The 23386-nt window shown below is 42.1% G+C and overlaps 2 long non-coding RNA genes across 2 annotated transcripts in view; both read left to right on the top strand.

Moving 5' to 3' along the window:
- Positions 1–13144, top strand: part of LOC135319844 (uncharacterized) — a 150026-nt gene extending 136882 nt beyond the window's left edge. The window contains exons 3-5 of the long non-coding RNA XR_010378742.1: positions 384–693; positions 12326–12425; positions 13106–13144. This is a non-coding gene — a long non-coding RNA (uncharacterized LOC135319844). The remainder of the gene's footprint in view (positions 1–383; positions 694–12325; positions 12426–13105) is intronic.
- A 5-nt stretch (positions 13145–13149) lies between these two features.
- LOC135319845 (uncharacterized) lies at positions 13150–17898 on the top strand. The gene is made up of 3 exons (XR_010378743.1): positions 13150–13202; positions 14868–14942; positions 15692–17898. It is a non-coding gene; the product is annotated as an uncharacterized LOC135319845 (long non-coding RNA).
- Positions 17899–23386: the final 5488 nt, after the last annotated feature.

Here is a 23386-nt window from a genome sequence, read left to right as displayed (position 1 = left end):
TATTTTTCATTTACTAGGGGAGAAGGCAACAGTTAGTTACAGAATGACCTGCATTATATTAAGCATAACAAATCACTGTACTAAGCACTGACTCAATTCTATTTATGACTATTAGGGTAATTCTGAGTATGCTTAGAGAATGCAAGAGCATTTGAGGAAAAAGTTTTGTCCATCTAGACTATTGCACTTTTCCAGGTAGGGACAGATCTTCAAATGCTCTATCATGTAAACTCATTTGTTTCTTAGTTTAAAAAAAGTATTCTGGAACTCCTATTGAGAATTTCACTGTGAGAGAGTATTCATAATACCTTGGAAGCCCTCAAGTATTAACTTTGTAGTTGGCTTCCTTTAAAGGCCAGAAAAGAAACCATTTTTCTTTACAGGTTTTAACACAAGTAACAGCGCTACTTCTGACGCATTTGAGTCCTCCGCTCCTTCAGAAGAAAGGCGGCCCTTCCCTTAACCAATCAGACGAGTCCTTGCGGTCACCTGACAGCGGACACGCGTTCTCATCGTGGGGGGGGGGACTCTGCCGCCTTCTGGCCGCTGGCGCGGTGCTCGCCTCAGATGTGGAAAGACCGAGAAGTCGCGTCCCGACCTGGGGAGCGTGCGGATTCTGACAGGACTGTCGCCGGCGCTGGAGGTGTTGCCGCAGTCGTGGATATGTGGATACGCATTTCCCTCATGTTAAAGGTAAGGGCGGTGCCGGAAGCGAGGGCGGTACCGGGGGCAGAGGCGAGGAGCGGTGTTCTGGTCTCTACAGATGTGGTGAGCGGAAGCGCCGTGGGGCTGCTGTGGCTCCGGCTTCCATCCTCCTCCCCCGTCTTCGGGTTCCCTCCCCCGTCTTCGGGTCCCCTCCCCAGTCTTTGGTCCTCCCGCATCTTCAGGTCCCCCCCAACCCCTGTCTTGGGACCTCCTCTCCAGTCTTCGGGTCCCAGAGGGCGCGGCCTTCCTGACCCGGGCCTGGCCGGCTTCGTTCCGCTGGCCCCCCGGGCCTGCGTTAGCCTCGGAGGAGGTGCCGCCGGCGCGCTCGGGGTGAGCGGGGCCAGCTTTCTGTTCGGAGGACGGAGGACGGTTTGGTAAGAGCACTGCGAGCTCGTTTTGTGTCATGTGTGCGACTCTGACGGACTGGTCAGTACGGGTATGAGGGCCTCGGAGACACTTCTCGTGGGCAAAATGGGCAACATTTAAACAAGTGTTACCTTAGAGTTCTTAGAGTTCTGATTTTGGTTGCCTGGATCTACATAGGTTTTGCTCTCAGCTCGGAGTTCGTCGTAAATTCTGACTTTTTATTTTTTATTTTTTTCCTTTTCTATTTCCTCCTCTTTATTCTGCTGGTGGAATTGAGTTATCGTTGACCAGATAGTTTTTGCCCGCATGTGGCTTTCAGCAGGTGACCTGCTGGAGGGAAGAAGCTGAAGAGGGGAGCAAACTTACCGTATTTCAGGAGAGAAGAAGAAACATAGGATTTGAGTCTTAAAAGGTTAACAATAAGGAGAAGCATGCAAAATAAGATTATTAGGTTGGGGGCGGGGGCTTTGAACATGCAGCTTCTCTCAGAATTCTGCAGTAGAAAATCCTCAGGGCTGGAATGACACTTTTGGGGTGATGGGCTTCTGAGCCAGAAGAGATTTTCTGATGCACCGTAGATACTTTCCTCACCTCTAAGAATTCAAAGTCATAAAGCAGTAGGGGCTGAATCTAAGTACAGTATTCCTGAGTGGTGAGTTACAACGTCTGCTAATAAAAAGTTTTATCATTTGACATGTTCTGCTAAGTTTTATTGTGGCTTGTGAATGTTTAGTGTCCTCCAGGGGGCTTTTAGGTGAATATGTTCTCACAGCACACGTGGTGCCATTACACAGTGAGCCAACCTAGTGGGTTTTAATTATGCTAAGGGTGGTGGGCCTTGGCGCTGCTGACAAATTCATAATGTGTTTTAAATTGCTGGGAGGAAGAGCACAAACCAAAGGTTTCACCTGGAATCATGTCTGGAAAGTAATTTCCTTTGCTAAGATGCCACCTCTCAGTTTTGTTTCTCAAGTTGAAGAGTACAGTTGACTGGTGGCGTTCACATCCACGTGGTGGAAACAGAGGAAGTGTCGCTCTTGACTTTGGGTGACCCAGATTCTAGGTGAGGGTTTTCACTTCCTCTGTTGGGATTTGAACAAGTCACCTGACAAGAAGCACTTCATTTGCCTTAGCTGTAAAGTAGGGGAGAGCCATCCCATACGGGAGGCCTCCTGAGGATTACTGAGAGGTCATAATAAGATGGTATACGGGCAGTGAATATTTGAGCGATCTCTTCCCTGCAGTAGGAGCTCTCTGCCCAGTTGGCATTCTGGTTACTTTAGCTAATGTTTTCCCCCTCTGGTTACTGTCCTACTCATTTAATTTTCTGCAGTCCCTTAGTCTGTTAACATGGCTACCTGGGGTTAGCTGTACTTCCTTTTGTTTCCCAGTTGACATGTAGGTATATGTTCATTTTGGTATTTGTCTGATCTGTTCTGAAAATGGGAGAGGCTTGAAGGATACTCTTGTTGCTGACATACTGAGTGTGGCCTGATCCACTGTAAACTTTTAAGTGATCCTGTGTGTTCACTGACTGCCATGAGTTGCTGGAAATTCACAAAACAAAATGAGATCTTCAGTGCTGAGGTGGGCAAAGCACTTCTCTCCTAATTTGCCTGATAATGCTCCTACAGTTTGTTATTAGATAGTAGTTACAGTGATGGTAGAGAGTGACTTGATGCTAGCAGGGATACATGTGACTTTTCCACATTTTTGATAAATACTCATGCAGTTGCTAGAGAGACCCAGTTTTTGGAGAGATTCCTTCCATGCTGAAGACATAATGGCACCAGTGAAATCTGTTGAGTTTCCTGCCAATCCGTCCGAGGTGTAACCAGGTCTTTGTAACTGTTTTATAATAATTGCAGTAAATTTAGTGGAAAAGTAGAGCTCCTGGCACCGAACAGTTACTCACTAACTTTGTAGTAACCAGCCAATTGCATCTGTTCTTTAAACACCAGTAAATTGAAATAAATATTTAATTAGCAGGTTTAAAAAATTATAATATAATATTGTTTTATAGTTAGAATATTATAAAATTATAATAAAATTTAAAATTTTTAAATATATAATTAAAATTCTGCTTGGAAACTGAAGAAATACCTATTCTCCACCTTAGCCTCACTCAAGATCTTCCTCATTGAATCACTTCTCATCTCTGTAAGATGCACGGTTGCAAAAGCTAGAATACGTAGTTTCTTGTGTTTTCATGAAAGATGTAAATACTGTTTGTAGCATACTACCTGTTGAAGAATTGAAGACAAAAAAGTTGTGAGGCGCAGAGTGCAGAAACTCCATTTAAGTAGCATACTACCTGTTGAAGAATTGAAGACAAAAAAGTTGTGAGGCGCAGAGTGCAGAAACTCCATTTAATAAAGGTGGTAGAAAGGGTTTTAATTCACTGAAAGAATTGGTAATCCAGTTAATTCCAGAGCTCTCCAAGTCAACGTGTTTTAAAATGTTAAATAGTCCTCTTTACTAAAAACAGAGCTTCCAGTTACAACTAGAAATTTTATTTAGGTTTTTTCTGTCTTGGTATTAATAAATTTCTTAGTAATGAAGTTCATAAAACATAGGCTAGTCTGATGACTTTTGTATCTTTCCAATGACAAAAGACAAAAGCAATCTAATTATTACCTTAGAGAAAGAGTTTCTCAAGAGATAAGATGATCCTGATAAAACCAGTAACCTCACCTGTTAAGGCCTATCCATCTAAAGAATGTCTTAAACTAGAGTGGGATTATCTAGTTGTTGGTAATGTTGTTATTCCATCCTTTGAAGCTGCTTTCTGAAAAACAAACTGACTCATACCATTGTAACCCAGGCTTAATTTAATGGAAATATAAATGTATTATTGCTTTATGTTTTTACTTGATTCATGAAATTTTTAGTGATAATTGGTAGTACATCTTTAAAAATACCAGGCCTCAAGCTTCTGCTCAAAAGCTTTTCTCTTATTTTACCAACTGATAAGTTTATCTGCTGTCAAGCTAGTAAATACAGAATTAAGAATCAGAAACTTTCATATATTTGACTTTCCTTTATCACCAATTTAATAGCTTAACATAACTTTTTGATGTGATAGAAAATGTGTCAGTGACTCGCAGTTATGGTAAGAAATACATAAAGCATATCCTTTAACAGAAATTTGGATCCAGGTGCATTTATTACACTAACAGATTCTAAGTCTTGCTTAGAATCATGAACATTAGTTGTGTTGGTTAACTGGTGTCCCTTGGTTGTGCAGCTTGTTTCCTGCTACAGGGTGGTCAGCTCAAGTCTCCCTCAGAATGTACTTGCATCGTACATTGGTTGCTACAGGGTTAGGAGGTTAACAGGAAGACTGTTAGGCTAAGAACATTCACTCTAGATTCATCAGGGGCACAGACACTGAAGGCAGAAAGGCCTGCAGTTAAAATCCCAGCTCTGTTATTTATGTGTTTGTTAGTTTTCAGTAATTTTTTCTGTTATAAGCAGCACTGGAGTGAACATCTACGTGCAGCTCTTTCTGAGCAGTGTTCAGTTATTTCCTTCGAATAAACTACTACAAATGGAACTTCTAAGCTAAAGGCATATAATTTTTAGGGCTTTTGATATTTACTGCCGTATTACCCTCTAGAATAGTTTACAATCCCATGAGCCATGTTTTTGAGAGTCATTTTCCCATTCTCTCATCCACACCAGGCATTTTTATTTAAAATAAGAAGCCTGCTATTCTGAAAGGCAAAGTTCTTTGTTTTGGAAAAATTGTACTTCTTTGATTACTGAGAGGATGACCATTTCTCATGTTTACTGTGTTTGTGTGAATTCCTTGTTTATATCCGTGGCCCTCTTTTCTAGTAGAATATTTGTCTTTTTTGACATATAGCTGTCATTTAAACACATATACACAAACACAGACTATCATGTATATATTAAAATTTCCAGTGGGGAGGGTATATATAGCTCAAGTGATAGAGTGCATGCTTAGCATGCACAAGGCTCTGGGTTCAATCCCCAGTACCTCCTCTAAATGTAAATAAGTGAATAAGCCTAGTTACCTCCCCCCTCAAAAATTAAGTAAAATAAGAAATAAATTTAAAAAAATAAATAGAATTCCCAGTTTTCTTGTTAACATTTGCTTTGGTTAAAGTGTTTTTGTTATGTTGAAGCTTAAAAAATGTATTTAGTAAGCTATTTATTTTTGTTCTTTGTATTTCTGCCTTTTGGAATGTCTTTAGAAAATCCTACCACGTAATTATAAAAATATCTATTGATGTTTTCTTCTAGTACTTTCATAGTTTTCTTGTGTTCTTAATCTTTATGGAGTTAATTTTGATATAAAACATAGGGGTTTTGAATTATATATATTTTTTGAATAGGTGATACATTTACGTGTGGCAAAATTCGAAAGATACAGTTAGAGTCTTCCTCCTAACCCTGACTAATACAAACAAAGCTATATTAAAGTTCCAAAGAGTTTACTTCATTAATAATTAAACATTTTCTTGTATGTACTAGTACGAAAATAGCCCTGTGGTTGTCCTTTTAAATTTTATTTTTAAATAATAAAAGCTATTGTTTATATTACCTGAAAGCCTTACGCATTAGTGATATTAAATACATATGTATCTACTTCTTACTTTTTCCTGCCCATCATGTAAATTATGATAGTTTTTGCAACCATATCAAGTATAAAGATTTTCTCCAGTTTGTCAACTGAAAAAAAATGCACAATCTAAAATTGAGAATTACGTTTTATTCAGCCGACCTGCTGAGGACTTAAGCCTGGGTGACAGCTTCTCAGATAGCTCTGAGGGAAGAGGTAGGGGAGGAGTCGGGATATGTAGGAGTTTTGGCAACAAAAATCAGGTAGTTGGAACAGCAGAAGATTACTGTTAATTAAAAACCAGATATCTCAAGTTATGGGATTTAGCGCTTTGCAAATCTAGGTATGGGAAGATGCAAGAGTCTGGGCTCATTGAAGTCATTCCTTTGATGTGCACGTTAGCTGTCTAGGGCCAGTATGTTGTTTTCTCCATCCTCAGGGTGCACCATCAGAGTTAGTGGGTGGCTGCAGTGGCTGAGGGCTTGATGACTACAACAACCTTTGTCTACTGATGTGTCAGGTGACATTCTTTGTCACAAGTTTTAAGAACTGTTTTGGCGGTGATTCAGATACACTTGAGTGTACTCTACTTTATATGGTTATTGTATCGCTTGGGAATATAGATTTACGAGCCCAAATCTAAGCATCTTTTACCTGAGTAGATATTCCTAGTTATCAGGTAATCCAGTAATTCCCATCACCATAGCCATGCTTTTCTCTTTTGTGCAAGTCTTCTGTGAGGGTAAGAGATCTGTGCTTAGGGATAATCTTGACTTAGAAGAAAATGAGTAGTGTGGGGGGGACGCAGATTACTGTACTCTAGTTCTGTCTCTGTGCCTGTCATGGCCCTCACTCTTCAATAGAATTCTTCCTGAATATAATACAGTTCTTTTATAAGCAGTAAGTACATGACTACATCCATGAGTCACAGTTTTAAAAAATGCCATCTTCTCAGTTTTGGCAGTGTTTATTCCTTATCTTTGAAAGTAGTGTGATGTTGAGGAAGGCGTCCCAGACTAGAGGGCAGGAGACCTGGGCTTGCCTCCAAGCTTTTCTCAATTTAGGCAAATCTTGCACCTCCTATATTTTTTTAGTTCTGAAGTGACAATAATATTTTCTTTTCCCTGTTCATTATAGTTGTGTTGAGCATCATATAAAGTGTGTAAAGTACAGTGAAAGTATCTAATATGCTACACAAATGTAAGTTGCTGTTAAGAAAAGAGAAAAATCTCTGTTCTGATTATTCTTAACCTCTGTGCATAACTCAGTGTCCAGAAGAATGTATATGTGCTCTGCCACTTGGGCTTCCTATTTCAAAGGCTACTTATTAATAGACGTTTCTATGCACCCTTAAGTTTACCTGGCTGTTATCTTATGCCATCTTCCACTTCTAGATGTGGGGAACTTGGGATCAAGTTTCAAAATAAAAGCGTTGAAGAGTTTCTCTTGGTATTTACTTATATATGTATTATTCATATATATATAAATAAAACCAAAAAGGGGAATAATGTCATTAAAGAGCCATGTACTTTATGAAAATGTATTTTAACGACAAATTAAAAAGTATAGACCATCAAAGGAAAACCAAATTTTATTACTTGGATTATTGCACACCAAAATATAAAATTTAAGACCTAGAAGTATCCTGAATACATAGTGTATTGCTATCAATCAACATGAGAATGACAACCAAAGAGAAAAAAGAGAGATACCCAAGAATAGGCTTTTCATAAAAGAGGAAATACAAATGGGCCATTATAGAAGTAAAACATTGTCAACCCTGATTATTAATTGGGGAAATGAAAACTAAAAGCACAGTAAAGTTATTATTTCACAGATTGGGAGTATTATAATCGGTAAGAGTGTGGAGCAATAAGAATTTCCACTCTTTTCTTTCCTCTAATGCTTTGGCTTTCCTGTGTGGCTTTTTGTTTCCATGACTTAAATTGTTTTTGTTGCATTAAAAACTGCAGAAACACGTGTTATGGATGTGATCAAAGCAAGCAAGGTGGTCACCATGGATACTGTTTAGAAAATGAACTTGGAGACACTTTAGAAGTGATTTTACCCCTTCTGCTTGGTTCCTCTTGAGGAATTTGGGGCATTCGGGCTCAGTAACTTAACAAAAGTTGGTCCTTTTATTGATGAAGTCAAGACTAAAATTTGGCTATCATTTCTTTTGTATCCATTCTGCCTTAATATGATAACTCATTACAATAGAAATAATAGTTTAATCACCTAACCCTTATGAGATGCACTTATATCCCAACACTTTCAGTAACCTCTAGCCAAGAAAATAGCAATACTGTGAGTCACATTCAGTCTCTTTCCTTTACTGTATGTTCCCCATCATAATATACCATTTTGTCTACTGTACTTGAATCAAGCCAGTATTTTCTTTTCTACCTTAAAGCTTTAGAATAGTAACATCATTACCACTTTTTAATATTCACATAGAGATGCTGCTAGATATCACACACGCTTTCTTTCACTTAATCTTTTCATCCTTAGGAGGATCTGAAGTTCAGAGAGTTTAGGTGATTTACCCAAGATCACACAACAGCTGAGTAAACAGGGCCAGGATTCTACCCAGTTCTTTCTAAAGATGTGATAAACCATCCTTAGCATGAACTAAGCATTTGACTGTAGCGAATTTTCAGGTGTTCTTAAACTGAAAGGCATCAGAAAATGCTGGTCCAGATTTTCATAGTACTCTAGTGAGAATGTTTTAAAGAACAGAAGTAGAACTTCTACAGTAATTATGAAATCACTATCATGAATATATTTAGTATGATTTTAGTTTTTATGAATATTTGTTGGTTTATTTCCTTATTGAGCTTTGCCACTTATCTTATTTGTTAAACTCATTTGAACTTTGTTCTTGTTTTCCATATTTACTAGCATACTGTCGAATTTCATGGCTCCTGAAATACTCAGTACTTTAACCCTGGAGTCTGTTCTATTTCTTATATTTATCCAAATCTTGATAAATATTCCTCCAAGTGCTAAATATGGTTTAATACCATATATATTATTATTATTACTACTACTATAAATACTCTAGCTCTATCTAAATTAACTCAAAAAGTGAACAGCTGGCATTAAGATGTTCTTCAGAGACATGCAGATCAGTAACTGTGCTAGTAATGTAAGTACAAATGAAAAAAAGAAGAAATTAAAATAGCTGATATTTTTATTTCCCCAAACTATTTGCCAGCTGCATTATGAGGTCAAAACAATGACAGTAATGAGATTCTTCAGATTTCCTTTGTTGTTTAAGTGGCAAAATTCGGTAGAAGCATCCAAAATAGTTTTGCCCAGAGGATGTTTTCTTGAGAAGAGTGGACATGGTGTAGATAACTTTAAATGGTGTAATATGATCTTAAGGACTTTTTTTTTTACTTTCTCCAACAGACTGAAGTTTTCCTACTTTTACAGTTCTATATTTATTATTTATCTTTAAGCTTAGATATGATTTGAAAATTGCATTTTAACCCTCCTTCTCCTCCTATTATGTTCTCACTGCAGTAGCTCCTTATTGCCTGAAGTATACAGTCCTTGGTCTGACACCTCTCTTGTCTGAGGGCCTGTCTCTCACTCTCTTTCTGAGTTTATGCTATAAGCCTCAAAGAGGAAACTCTCTGCTGTACTTGATGTTCCCATATCTCTGCCCCTTTGGGTACCATTCCCTTAATTAGGGGGACCATTCCCTCTTAGAGGGCCAGGGAGGCCCAGGCCACTTCCAGTTATGAGGTTTCTGGTATATTAAAAATGAAAATCTCCAACCTAGTTTCTAAAAGTTTTGATATGTCTTAAATACTTACACTTAGCCCCTTAACATCATTAATATTGTTAACCTCAAACCCAATGTACATACAGATTTACTTGGAGACAGCATCTCTGAGTATGTAACTGTGAGGCCCAGGCCAAAGGGTCCTACTGGCTTCTCGCATGCCTCACCCCACAGGAATCCCACATCTGCTGGGGAACTACCACCTGTCCTCACGGCCCAAAACAGGGAACTCTGTTCCAGTTAGGCTGGCTGAAGTGATCTGTTCTCCCAGTTCTTACAGCACTTTGATTACAGTTCAGCTGGCGTTTCCAAAATACTGACTCACAGCATTTTGTGGATGTATTTTACCTTTCTTGATAACAAGCCCCCTTGGGATGGGGATTGTGCTCTATTAATATTCAGCACATGCTTTACACGTAGTATATTCAGGGAACCAGGATGAATTAACAAATCTGTTTATCATAACATGGCATGAGCTTTCACCTGAATTCAGTAGTAAAAATATAAACGCTGGTATTTTGAGTCATCTTCTGATGGTTTAGTGAAATCCATATGGTTTTACAGGTTTGTATGTGTGTGCGCTTGTGTTAGGTCATTGAAATAGGAATATTTATGGAATAACTTAAAATACATTTTTAAAGCTTATGCTCCTTTGATTTTAAAGGTTGTGTTAACTCCTCCACATCCTTGTTTATTGAGTACCCTGCTTGGTGCTGGGAGTTCAGTTGTGAGCCTGTGTCAGATAACTTACAAGAGGCAGCAAGAAAAAGACACTCAACAATCACATTGTGTAATGAGGGCCATGAAGGAGAATGTGTTTTGTTATTTGTGGAAGCAGATGGCATATGATTAACTTGTAAGTAGTTAAAGAGTTTTAGCATATTGGAAAGAAATTAATTCAATAAAGGCATCTCAGCCGGGATTTGCACAGGATTGACAGGCCGAGGTGAAGGGGATGTTGTGAAGAGGCAGAGAGCTGGTTGAGAGGAGGAGGTGGAAGAGCCGGTTGTTGCTAAATCTCATGCATCCACTGGCAAACTTTCAATCTTATTGATTGGAAAAATTATTGATAAGATAATGGTATGTATGTCAACTGTCAGAAACTTCTTTGGTCTTGTTTTTAAGAGAAAGAAAATGAAACCCCCATATTTGCTGGTGCCTTGAGGTTAGCATATTTAGGCAGAAGAGACCGTTGGAGTTGAAAGGCCTGTAGCGGGAACCAGGATGACTCTTCATGCTGTGACTGCCCTTCATCTAACTAGGAAGTCGGATTTCTGGGAAGGTTCTGGCGCAGTTAGTCTTTAAGAGCTTAGGCAACCATCGGCATTGGAAAGTGTTGTAGGAACACTGTAGGAGTGGTGGTGATGTTTACTGAGATGACTCCAAGGAAACAGGTGGTTGTGCTCAGAGTGTCTGAAAGTCTTGCAGTGGTCAGGTAATAGTGAAATAAGCACAGCGTTTGGTGTTACTCATCGTTTTGTTTTTCTTTACTTATCATTTCAGAACTCCTGTATTATGGCTCTCAAAGATACAAAATATGATATTCTTTTAATACATTTGTTTTTAAGAAGGAACATCTGAAATTGGCAATATCTGAATTTTGAAGGAAATTTATTGGCCTCAGTTTTGATACCTCTTGGGCAGTATTGCCATCTAATGACTGTTACATCAAATTGTAGATAAAAGTTCCCAAAGAACCCTATAAAATTAAGACATCAGTCCAGAAGATTTTACCTATTTCATTGTCAAAACAGTGTCACACCGTGATATGTAGAAAACTTAAGCCTCTAAAACAAAATAGTCTGTTTTAACAAATAAATGTATGATAGTACATTCATTTATGTGTTTTCTTTTTTACTTGAAGTATTGATTTGCAGTGTCATATGGCATAGTGATTCAATTATAAATATGCATTCTTTTTCATTATAGGGAATTATAAGATACTGAATGTAGTTCCCTGGGCTGTATATAGTAGGACCTTGCTGTTTATCTATTTTATGTATAGTAGTGTGTATCTACAAATCGTGAACTCCTAATTTATCCCTCCCCACCTTTCCCCTTTGGGAACCTTAAGTTCGTTCTCTTTGTCTGTGAGTCTATTTCTGTTTTGTAAATAAGTTCATTTGTATCACTTTTTCTGGATTCCACATATAAGTGATATCATATAGTATTTTGCTTACTTTGTCTGGCTTACTTCACTTAGTATGACAGTTTCCAGGTTCATCTGTGTTCCTGCAAATGGCATTATTTTTTTCTTTTTTTATTGCTGAGTAGGATTCCATTGTATAAATACACCACAGTTTCCTTATCCAGTCATCTGTCAGTGGACATTTAGGTTGTTTCCATGTCTTGGCTATCGTAAATAGTGCTGCTGTGAACATTGGGGTACATGTATCTTTTCAGATTAGAGTTTTTTCCAGACATATGCTCAGGAGTGGGATTGCTAGATCGTATGGTAACTCTATTTTTATTTTTTTAAGTAATCTCCACATTGTTTTCCATAGTGGCTACACCAAACTGTATTCCCACCTACAGCATAAGGGGGTTCCCTTTTCTCCACACTCTCTTCAGCATTTCTCCTTTGTGAACTTTTTAATCATGGTCATTCTGAATGGTGTGAGGTGATTCATTTGTGTGTTTTCTGTTAGTGGCTTAAGTAGTAACTCTTAGAATGAAGCTGAAAAATACATAATATCAAATATAAACTCTAATTTTTTTTGACCAGTCTCTTAATTTTTGAGGGACGGGATTGAAATAGATGTTGTCTATGGACATTTGCAAATCTGTGATGTTCGGTTAGAGTTGCCAGGAGCACTTACGTGTGAAGAGTCACCCTGAGCCTGAAGTGATGCCTCGTTTTGCCTCCAATGCAGCACTTTGTCCTACGGCAATAGCAGCTTGCACGTGGATGCCGCCTTCCAGCAGACCCTCTGGAGCGTGGCCCCCATCAGCTCAGGAAGCGAAGCAGCCAAGGTAAAGACGCCACAGCAGTGAGGAGGCTGTTCCCTTGATGCAGAGTTGACAGTCATCCCTAATGATGATAGGGATGATGATAACGAGCAAATGCATTAGAGCTCTTTGTGTCAAAGTAGCCTGTAACACAGATGCGTGACATTAAAGACTCTCATGTAAATTGTTACTTAAAAGTGAAGTTTGTGTTAAGATCTGTCCTTCCTTATTTTTACATTTCTGTTTATTTGTGTGTATTTTACACGTGAGCTTTCTAGGGGTTATTTTCTCCAATGTTCTGGCCTCAGGATATTGCTCATTTAGGCTAATGTCGAGATGTCTCATCCTCCGGGGTGCGGGACTTAGACCCGGAGCACAGTAGTGCCTGCGCTTCAGGGTTTCCAGGGAAATAGCTCTGTTCTGATCATTCTCACTTAGATGGTCCAGAATTGAGCCTATCCAGGCTTGTCTGTTCAGTGGAGGGTCTTTTGAGGCTACAGTCATGGATTCTAGACTTGGGAGCCCAGGGCTCAGAGATAGAAGGCAGGTGGCAGCACCTGTGTCTGTGATTTTTCCCAGTTACCTAAGCCTCACTAGGCTTCTGGATCTTTGACTATGAAAATAGAAGGCTGAACCAGGTGATCTGTCCATCTGTCAGCATCTGACCATGACTGTTCCAGTGTGACTGGTTTCGATCTTTCCAGGGTATCTCATCGGCAGTGACATCCTCAGGTTGCTTCATGGACACATGGACGAGTGCCTCACTGTCCCCTCAGGAGTACATGGCGAAGAGCAGCGGAGGTTGGTACCTGAGCCCAGAGCCTGGAGCCTCGCACCTTCTTGCCTTGACACAGTTCCTTAAGTTCAGGATGTGTCTCGTCAGGCCATTTGCATAATAGAAAGTGGGCCACTAACGTTATCTGTCCACTAAAGTGATCCATTTGCTGGCCTCCTCTGAAGTTTTTACTCATGTTATGTTTTGATTCCCTGTCAATAGAATTGATGAAAATTTTTGTCCAATTAAAACATGGTAAGAAGCATTGAATGAAGTAAACTAAGTGGGAGGAGTGAAACATTCAGCTACTTAAAACCTCATTAAATGTTCATTAGTTTCAATTAGTCTTCTTTCTGGAATGTTCAGTCTCATACTCAGTTTCAAAATCAGAGTTCTCAAATGGCCCAGAGGTTCAGGTCCTTTTTATGTTGTCTTCTATTTACTGACATAGAAGATAAAATTGACCACTGTCCCTAGTAGTTTATGTGATTTTAATTCCTCTCTCATGTTAATCTCATTTGGCATTGGACCAAGACTGCAGGGGTCTGGATCATGGGGGAAAGTGCACAAAGTGACTGAAAAAGAAGATAAGAAGAGATTTTTTCCCCCAGACTTAAAAGACATTCTTATGGAGCAAATGGATGCCCATAGGGGGAGAAAAGATCAAAAGAACTGCAGCCTAAGCCTCACACTTTATACAAACCCTAATTCAGATGGGTCATTTGTGTAAATGTAAAACACAAAACTATAGAACATTTAGAAAAACTCTTGGAGATCACAGTTTTAAAACTTGACATAAAAAACATGTCCATGAAAGGAAAATATTGATAAGCTGGATCTCATCAAAATGAGAAAGTTTTGTTCTGTAAAAGCCCCTGTGAAGAGGATGAAGTGTGAGGCCCAGTGGAGAGGGAGGCAGTGGGTCCTCGGGAAGTAAGCAGTACATGCACAAGCTTTGGTTTCCTTAAAGCAACCTTAAGGGATTGGTACAGAGACCAGTTTAGGTTTAAGTATGTACATTACTTAGCATCACGTCTGGCATATTAACAGCCTGTTGTAATGAGAGCTTTGGAACTTGGGTGTGTGTGATGCACATCCAGAGAAGTTTCTCTTTGTGTGTGTGAGACTGTTCTGTTGATATTTATATTTTTCTGTCTCACCATTTAGCAGATTGTTATATTAAAACATTAAAATTAATGGGTTCTTACATTTCTTCTAAATGTTTTAAATATCTGGAATAGAATTTAGAACTTCAAATAACCATATGCATGTGTTGAAATATAATATATTAAACTACACCTGAACTCATAGCTGAGTGCTTCTGTGGACTGAAATTAGATGGGTAAGGTGAATGTGTTCACTGGATGGAGGGGAGAGGGAGAGAAAGAGAGTGAGGGAGGGGGGAGGCAGGGAGGGAGAGGAGAGGGGAGGGAGAGAAGGCCAGGGGGAGGGAGAGGGAATGAACGGGATTAGAGGGAATAAAAGAGGAGAGGATGTGTTTAAATCAAATGTGTATTCAGATCACTGTTATTATTTTGCTATTTTTATTTCCAGTTATATTCTCTCCTACCAAAAAGTATAGCTTTTACTGTTTATCCAAAGACTTCCCATTTGTTCCTCTCTTTAATTGGCTTGAATAAATAGAGTCCAAGAATGAAAAGTTAACATTTTGTTTTGTTTTGTTTTAACAGAAGTGTTCACTACGAAGTTGGTGCTGTATCTGTTCACGCACGTGCCCTGTGGAGGCTGGAGACACTGAGGGTTGCGTAAGTAGAGCTTGGTGCATCCCATGCTCTGAGGGTGCAAAGTGCTTCTGCTGCTCTTGTGCTTTTGTGTAAAATGGCCACGCTGATGGCCAGCTTAAAGACTTAAACATGTAGACAAGACACTATAAACCTTTTAGAAGAAAACATAGGCAAAACATTACCTGACATACACCTCAGCCATGTTTTCCTAGGGCAGTCTACCCACACATTAGAAATAAAAGCACAAATAAATGCACAAATGGGACCTAACTGAACTTACGAGCTTTTGCACAGCAAAGGAAACAATAAGCAAAGTAAAACGACACCCTATGGAATGGGAGAAAATACCTGTAAATGATTTGACTGACAAAGGCTTAATTTACAGAAAATACAAACAGCTCATAAAATTTAATAACAAAAAAAAAACCCAATCCAAAAATGGGCAGAAAACCTAAACAAGCATTTCTCCAATGAAGACTATAAATGGCCAATAGACACATGAAAAAATGTTCAATATCACTAATTATCAGAGAAATGCAAATCAAAAGTACAATGAGGTATCAGCTCACACCAGTCAGAATGGCCATCACTCAAAAGTTCATGAATGATAAATGCTGGAGAGGGTGTGGAGAAAAGGGAACTCTCCTACACTGTTGGGGGTATGTAGTTTGGTGTAGCCATTATGGAAAATAGTATGGAAATTCATCAGAAAACTAAAAATAGACTTACCCTATGATCCAGCAATCCCACTTCTGGATATGTATCCGTAGGAAACTCCAGTGCGAAAAGATACCTGCATCCCAGTATTCATAGCACCACTATATACAACAGTCAAGACATGGAAGCAACCTATAGAAGCAACAGATGACTGGATAAAGAAGATGTGGCGTATTTCTACAATGGAATACTACTCTGCCATAAAAAGGGATAAAATAATGCCATTTGCAGCAACATGAATGGACATAGAGATCGTCATTCTAAGTGAAGTGAGCCATAAAGAGAAAGAAAAATACTGTATGATACTACTGATATGTGCAATGTTAAAAAAAAAAGACACTAGGAATTCATCTACAAAACAGAAAGAGACTTGCAGACTTAGTAAATAATTGTATGGTTGTATGGTCACCAGGGAAAGGAGGTGGGAAGGGATAAATTTGGGAGTTTTTATATATGGTGGCTAACATTTACACATGTTAACCACTATATATAAAAATAGATTAAAAAAATGCTTCTTATGTATAGCACAGAAACATATGTTCAGTATCTGGTAGTAACCTGTAATGGAAAAGCTGCTACAACCACCAACTGAGGAAGCAAGAAAAGAAAGGAGAGGTAGTTATCCCGGGCTAGAGCCCAGTCCTGGGAAAGTCCTTGACTGCTGCTGATGCTGCCCCCTCAATGCACTGCGCCCTCCTCCCAGGAGCAGGCTGACATGAAGACATGCATCCTGTGAACCTGGGGTAGCAGAGGCCGCCCCCAGGACAGGCCCTAGGACAGATGGGAGCTAGTCCACCTGCTGAGGGAGGGCAGCACCCCTCCCTGTAGCCGCCCTCTGACTGCACGGTGCCTACCTCCCTGTGGCCTCTGTAACATTGCTTTTGGTTTTGTTTTGACATAGGAAGAGCTAAGCGTCTCCCTTCTGGCTGTGGCTTCACACTTAGAACAGCAGTGCCTACCCCAAGATTATGCACAGAGTTAGTATAGTTACTAAAAGGGCTTCATTTTGTGCATCTCATCTTTAATCCATCTGGATTTTCCCTCTCAATACAAAAATGCGAATTCATGTAAAAAATAATTCACCAGTCCCTGCTTCAGATATGTAGGCAGACACAAAAAGCCACCTTTTGTATGAATTCTTTGATAGGGAATCTCCAGGATGGGTGGAGAGAGAGAGAAAGAGAATGGGGATTAGGCCTTGTCTTGGGCTGGGGGAGGGAGGACATGGGTTGTGCTTTGGATACAAGCTTTTACGTTGAGGAAGGAAGTAGTCTGAAACCAGACAGTGGTGTTGGTCTCACAGCATTGTAAATGCATTTAATGCTCTTGAATTGCACAATTTAAAATGGAAAAAGGCTGAACTTCATAATTGTAAACTTAAACCATAAAAATAGAATATACTGTAAAAGAAAATAAGAAATTGACTCCATATTAGATATGCTCTTTTGGCTTAAACACTGCCTTGTTTTCTAGGCTTAGTCTTGCTAGCTCTGCACCTTTTGTAAAACAATGTTGCCTTTAGCCTGAAATAGACAGGAGAGCCTATTCTCAAGGCTCTGACCTTGAAGGATATTAACCCTTTTGCACTAACATAAAGACAACCATTTGCAGAATAGAAAATAACATTTATTTTGTTAGAGGTTTTACAGGGCCAGCATGACCTGACCAACGTGGACAGCTGCAGACCAAGTTAATGGCAGACTTACGTCCTGGAGAACCATCTTCCCCAAGTCAGACTGCAGGCTCCTTTTCTAGTAAAAGGGGGAGGGGATGTGGTTGGTTGTTGCAAACTTCTTGGTGTAGGACTTTTCATGTTCTTGGAATCCTTTGCAGCTGTCCACATGGGTCAGGTCACGGTGCCCCTGTAAAACCTCCAACAAAACAAAGGTTATTTTCTATTTTGCAACTTGTTATCTTTATAGGAGTGCAAAAGTGTTAATATCCTTAAAGGTCAGAGCCTTGAGAATAGGCTCTCCTGTGTATTTCAGGCTAAAGGCAACATTGTTTTACACAAGGTGCAGAGCTGGCAAGACTGAGCCTAGAAAACAGGACAGAGTGTTAAAATAAAAGGAACAGATCTAATACGGAGTCAGATTTTTTCTACTACGTAGTGCCTTGGTAAGAGGTAAGAGGATATTTCTGAGTGGGGCTTCCTCTGCCTCAGGTTGGGGTTCACGCAGGAGCCCTGCCAGGTTCACCATAACTGTGGACCTGATCTCCTATTATAATTACCTATCAAAGTCCCTTCAATTGCCTGTAAACTATATGGGGGGAGGGGGAGGCAATGTCTCATTGGCGGGTGAAGGTCAGTCTCTCCGTGGGCAAAGACCAGGGTTGTGGAGGGTTCCAAGGTGGCCTGGCCAGTGCAGTTGCCTGCTTTGCTCTCTAGCCTTGGCTTGGACACTTTCGAAGCTCCCATCCCTCTTCCCTCTGCCCTGGCGTGAATAAACAGGGTCCCTGAACCCACCAGGATTGAGCCCAGGCCATGCACATAGCCCACCTGCCTGCTACCTGTCCCCAGGTTCAGCTGCACCCTCCGCACCACCCTCACCCCTGCAGATCCACGTGCCCAATGTCTCCGCCCTAGGGGTCCTGATGATCATCAGGGCCATCAACGAACCATGGCCCACCTGCCAGTGGTGGGCAGCCTAGGACCACCCTGACCCGCTGGCTCAGAGGAGGCACAGAGCACAGAGCAGGGGTCAGGGTGCAGGGGCAGGTATTGGAACCGCCTCCAGCCTCACCCGCCACACCCTGTAGCCTCCAACACTAGCTGTGCAGCAGCACACTAGGCTGGATCCCCGCTGGTGGCAGTCCCCATGGGGACCAGAGCCCAGACCTCCACGCCCCACACGCAAGGTGATGGGTGAAGGGGTCACCTGGGGGAGGGATGCACTAGGAGTGAGGGGGGATCCCACGGTGAGGGGGGACACGCTGAGGGGTGAGGGGCCGCTCAGAGAGGAACTGACCCCGCTGAGGGGTGAGGGGGATCATCTTGGGATGTTGGGGGTCCTGCAGTGAGGCATGAGGGGTGAGCTTGTGGCGTGGGGGCCATAGGTTACTAGCGTGGTGGAGTGTCGGGGCGGGGACCTCGGTGTGAGAGGAAGTCCCATTTCGGGGGTCCGGTGGGAGACTTGGGGGCTTGGCTGTAGGTGGGGACGGCAGTCACAGGGTTTGGGAGGGAAGGCGAGCAGGGGGAGTGGGGGCTAGGGGATGTGGCCTGGCCCTGAGCTGGTCGTGGTTTTGGTTGGGTGCCAGGACCAGTAGGTGACGGGATGGAGGTGTTAAGGATGGAGACCCGGTGGGGCGGGTAAAGGGATGGGCCCCCCGCCCCACTGCCAGGCCCTTGCCCCCAGCCTGGCACCAGTCCCCACCTCCCGAACAACAGGAGTTCCAGCACGAGCATCCGTGCTGCGGGCGGGAGGAGGGGCGCACATGCGCGTGGACACAGAGCTGCGCCGACCGGACCCGCCCGGAGCGTGTGAAAGCCGGGCGGACCAGCTCCTGGAGGAGGAACGCGGCCTGGGGTCTGGGCCGCCGCTTGCTGCCGCCTCCGCTGCCGCCGCCGAGCCGGTAAGGGGGCGCTTGGTGGGGGCGCGCAGGTCGGGAGCCGGCGGGTGAAGCCTGGGCTGTGCTCGCGGGTAGCGGTGCGTAGGTGAGGCCCGGGCCTCGCGACCCGTTAGGACCCTGAGGTGGGTCGGGGGCCGCCGCGTGGTTCGTGGTGCCCACTTGTCCTTCCCGCTCATTAGTAGTACGGGCGCCTCTTCGTTGCCGCTTATACCCGGGGGATAGCGGATGCCGCCGGCCCAGGAGGTGGGAGGGCACCGGACGGCCAGGGAGCACGTCCGACTGGCCCTCAGGCCATGGCCTGTTCCCAGGAGGCGGGTGCGGTGCTGTCCGGGGGCGGGGGTGGCGGCGGCGGCGGCGGCGGCGGCGAGAGGGGTCTACCCTTGGGAGCCTGTGAATTTGCTCCCCTCTGCTGCGTTCTGTCCTGGGGGTAGCTTTTGCTGTCCAGATTTGCAGGGCCTATGTTGCAGGTCATTTCTGCCCCTGGGAGACCAGGAGGTGCTGTCAGGGTGCGGGGTCGGCGGCAGCGACAGCGGGAAATGGGAGCAAATCCCCGCGCTAGCATGTGGCAGCCCCATTCCCGCCACCGCCGCTGCCCCCTGACAGCACAAGCACAGGTCTCGCCTTCCAGGAGCAGGGTGACCTGAAACTTGAGCCCTGCGAACCTGGGGCAGCAGAGGTTAAGGCCAGGACACGCCGGTGGGCAGTTTGAAGCAATCCACAGGCTCGCAGAGGCGGACCCCTAAACCTGCCGCTGCCGCTGCCGCTGCTGCCGACCACACCGCGCCCGCCTCCCAGGGGCAGGCTGACCTCGGGAAGTGCCTTGGGCAGCAGAGGCAGTCCTCAGGCCGTGCCGCGGGGGGAGATAAGGGCAAGTTGATCAGCTCGCCGGGGGCAGCGCCCCTCTCGCTGCTACCCCAGGTTCGCTGGACACTTGTTTCCAAGTCAGTGGGTTCCAGGGAGGCAGGCGTGGTGCGGTTAGGGGGAGGCGGCGGGGAGGGGTTGCTGCGCTCCGATGGGAGGGGGAGGGACTTGCTCCCATTTCCCCAGGGGCCTGTCCTGGGGCGGCCTTTGCTGCCCGAAATTCACATAGGAAGCCTGTCTTCGTGTCAGCCTGCTCCTGGGAGGAGGGCGCAGTGCGGTCAGTGGACAGCCTCAGTGGCTGGCAAGGACTTTCCCAGGACTGGGCTCTAGTCCAGTATAACTGACTCACCTTTTTTCTCTTGCTTCCTCAGTTGGTGGCCGTAGCGACTTCTCCATTTTAGGTTATCACCAGGTATTGAACGTAGGCTTGTGTGCTATACAGAAGAAACTTTAAAAAAAAATCCGTTTTTATACAGTGGCTAACATCTGTAAATCTCCATCTCCCAAATTTATCCCTTCCCACCCACTTTCCCTTGTAACCGTAAGATTGTTTACCAAGTCTGAATCTTACTCTGTTTTGCAGAGGAGTTCACAGTGTCTTCTTTTTTGTTTAAGATGGCGCGTATTAGTGATACCATATGGCATTTTTCTCTTTCTGGCTCACTTCTCTTAGAATGACAGTCTCTAGGTTCATCCATACTGTTGCAAATGGCATTGTTTTATCCTTTTTACGGCAGAGTAGTATTCCGTTGTATAAATAATACCAGAACTTATAGTCACCTATTGCTTCATTTCAGTTGCTTCCACGTCTTAGCTAATCTGTATAGTGGGGCTGTATATACTGAGGCGTAGGTTATCTTTCTGCATTGGAGTTCCCTCTGAATACATACCCAGAAGTGGGATTGCTGGATCATAGGGTAAGTCTATTTTTAGTTTTTTGAGGGATTTCTATCCTGTTTTCCATAATGGCTACACCAGACTACATTCCCACCAGCAGTGTAAGAGGGTTCCGTTTTCTCCACACCCTCCCCCAGCATTTATCATTCATGAACTTTTGAGTGAGGGCCATTCTGACTGGGGTTTTGTAGTTTTGATCTGCATTTCTCTGATAATTAGCGATACTCGAGCATTTTTTTGTGTGCCCGTTGGCCATTTGTGGTCTTCATTGGAGAAATGCTTGTTCAGGTTTTCTGCCCATTTTTGGATTGAGTTGTTTGTTTTTTGTTACTAAGTTTTATGAGCTTTTAATATATTCTGGAAATTAAGCCTTTTGTCAGTCGAATCATTTACAGATATTTTCTTCCATCCTGTAGGTTGTCATTTTGCTTTGCTTATGGTTTCCTTTGCTGTGCAAAAGCTTGTAAGTTCAGTTAGGTCCTGTTTGCTTCTTTATTTTTGCTTTTATTTCTGTTGCTTGGGTAGACTGCCCTAGGAGAACATGGCTGAGAGCTTATGCCAGGTAATGTTTTGCCGTTGATTTTCTTCTAAGAGATTTATAGTGTCTTGTCTGCATGTTTAAGTCTTTAAGCCACTTTGAATTTATTTTTGTATATGGGCTGAGGGAGTAGCCTGACTTCGTTGATTTGCATGCAACTGTCCAATTTTTGCTACATCTTTTGCTGAAGAGACTGTCTTTACTCACTGCGTGTTCTTCGTCGAAGATTGATTGACCAGAAGTTTGTGGGTTTAATTCTGGGCGCTCTATTCTGTTCCATTGTTCCGTATGTCTGTTTCCCCCCCACCCCCTTTTCCAGTTTTATTAGGTAGAATTACTACAGTTCAACCACACGTACACATTATATTGCATGTAGATACGTCCATACGCTATACTGCACTATTTTTTAGTTTACGTACATGTACTATTTATCATTGTTAGGAAGAGGTTAGATTTTTAAACTTACAGTTATTAAAGGAATAAAGCCAACTACAAAGTAAGAATCAACAGAATGTGGTGATCTAATCATGGACAGTCCGATGTGCTTACACATATTCAAGAAGTCAAAATGATAATTAAGTCCATTTGTGGCCTTATTATTACTGTTACTATTTTTTAGATTCCTCATATGAGTGATGTCATATGGCTTTTTTTTTTTTTTTCGTCTTTCTGGCCCACTTCACTTAGAATGACAGTCTTCGGATCCATCCGTATTTCTGCAAGTGGTATTGTTTTATTCTTCTTGTGTGTTTGAGTAGTGTTCCGTTGTGTATATGTACATGTTCCTTATCCAGTCATCTGTTGACGGACAGTTGGGTTGTTTCCGTATCTTGGCTATCGTAAATAGTGCTGCTGTGAACATTGGGGTGCATGAGTTTTTCCCAGGACTGGGCTCTAGCCCAGGATAACTACATCTCCTTTCTTCTCTTTCTTCCTCAGTTGGTGGCTGTAGCGACTTTTCCATTTTAGGTTATTACCAGGTATTGAACATAGGTTTCTGTGCTATACAGAAGAAATTAAAAAAAAAATATTTTACATATAGTGGCAAACATTTTTAAATCTCCCTTCCCACCCCATTTCCCTGGTAACCATTAGATTGTTTACTAAGTCTGCAAGTCTGTTCATGTTTTGTAGATGAGCTCATAGTGGTTGGTTTTTTTTTTTTTAAGTTGCACATATAAGTGATATCATGTGATAGTTTTCTTTCTCTTTCTGGCTCACTTCATTTAGAATAATGATCTCTGGGTCCATTCATGTTGCTGCAAATGGCATCATTTTATCCTTTTTTATGGCAGAGTAGTAGTCTATTGTATAAATATACCACGATTTCTTTATACAGTCATCTGTTGCTTCATTCAGGTTGCTTCCATGTCTTGGCTGTTATATTATAGTGGGGTTATGAATACTGGGGTGCAGGTATCTTTTCGCATTGGAGTTCTGTCCAGATATATACCCAGAAGTGGGATTGTTGGATCACAGGGTAAGTCTATTTTTAGTGTTTTGAGGAATTTCCATACTGTTTTCCGTAATGGTTACACCAAACTGCATTCCCAGCAGCAGTATAAGAGGGTTCCCTTTTCTCCACACCCTCTCCAGCATTTATCATTCATGAACTTTTGCATGATGGCTGTTCGGACTGGGGTTTTGTAGTTTTGATTTGCATTTCTATGATAATTAGTGATATTAAGCATTTTTTCATGTGTCTATTGATCATTTGTAGTTCTTCCTTGGAGAATTGCTTGTTTAGGTCTTCTGCCCATTTTTGGATTGGGCTGTTTGTGTTTTGTTACTAAGTTTTATGAGCTGTTTATATATTCTGGAAATTTAGGCTTTGCCAGTTGAATTATTTATAATTATTTTCTCCCGTTCCATAGACTGTCGT

The sequence above is a fragment of the Camelus dromedarius genome, chromosome 33 (assembly GCF_036321535.1).
Source record: "Camelus dromedarius isolate mCamDro1 chromosome 33, mCamDro1.pat, whole genome shotgun sequence".
Classification (NCBI taxonomy): domain Eukaryota; kingdom Metazoa; phylum Chordata; class Mammalia; order Artiodactyla; family Camelidae; genus Camelus; species Camelus dromedarius.
This window is presented reverse-complemented; position numbering and strand designations above follow the sequence as displayed.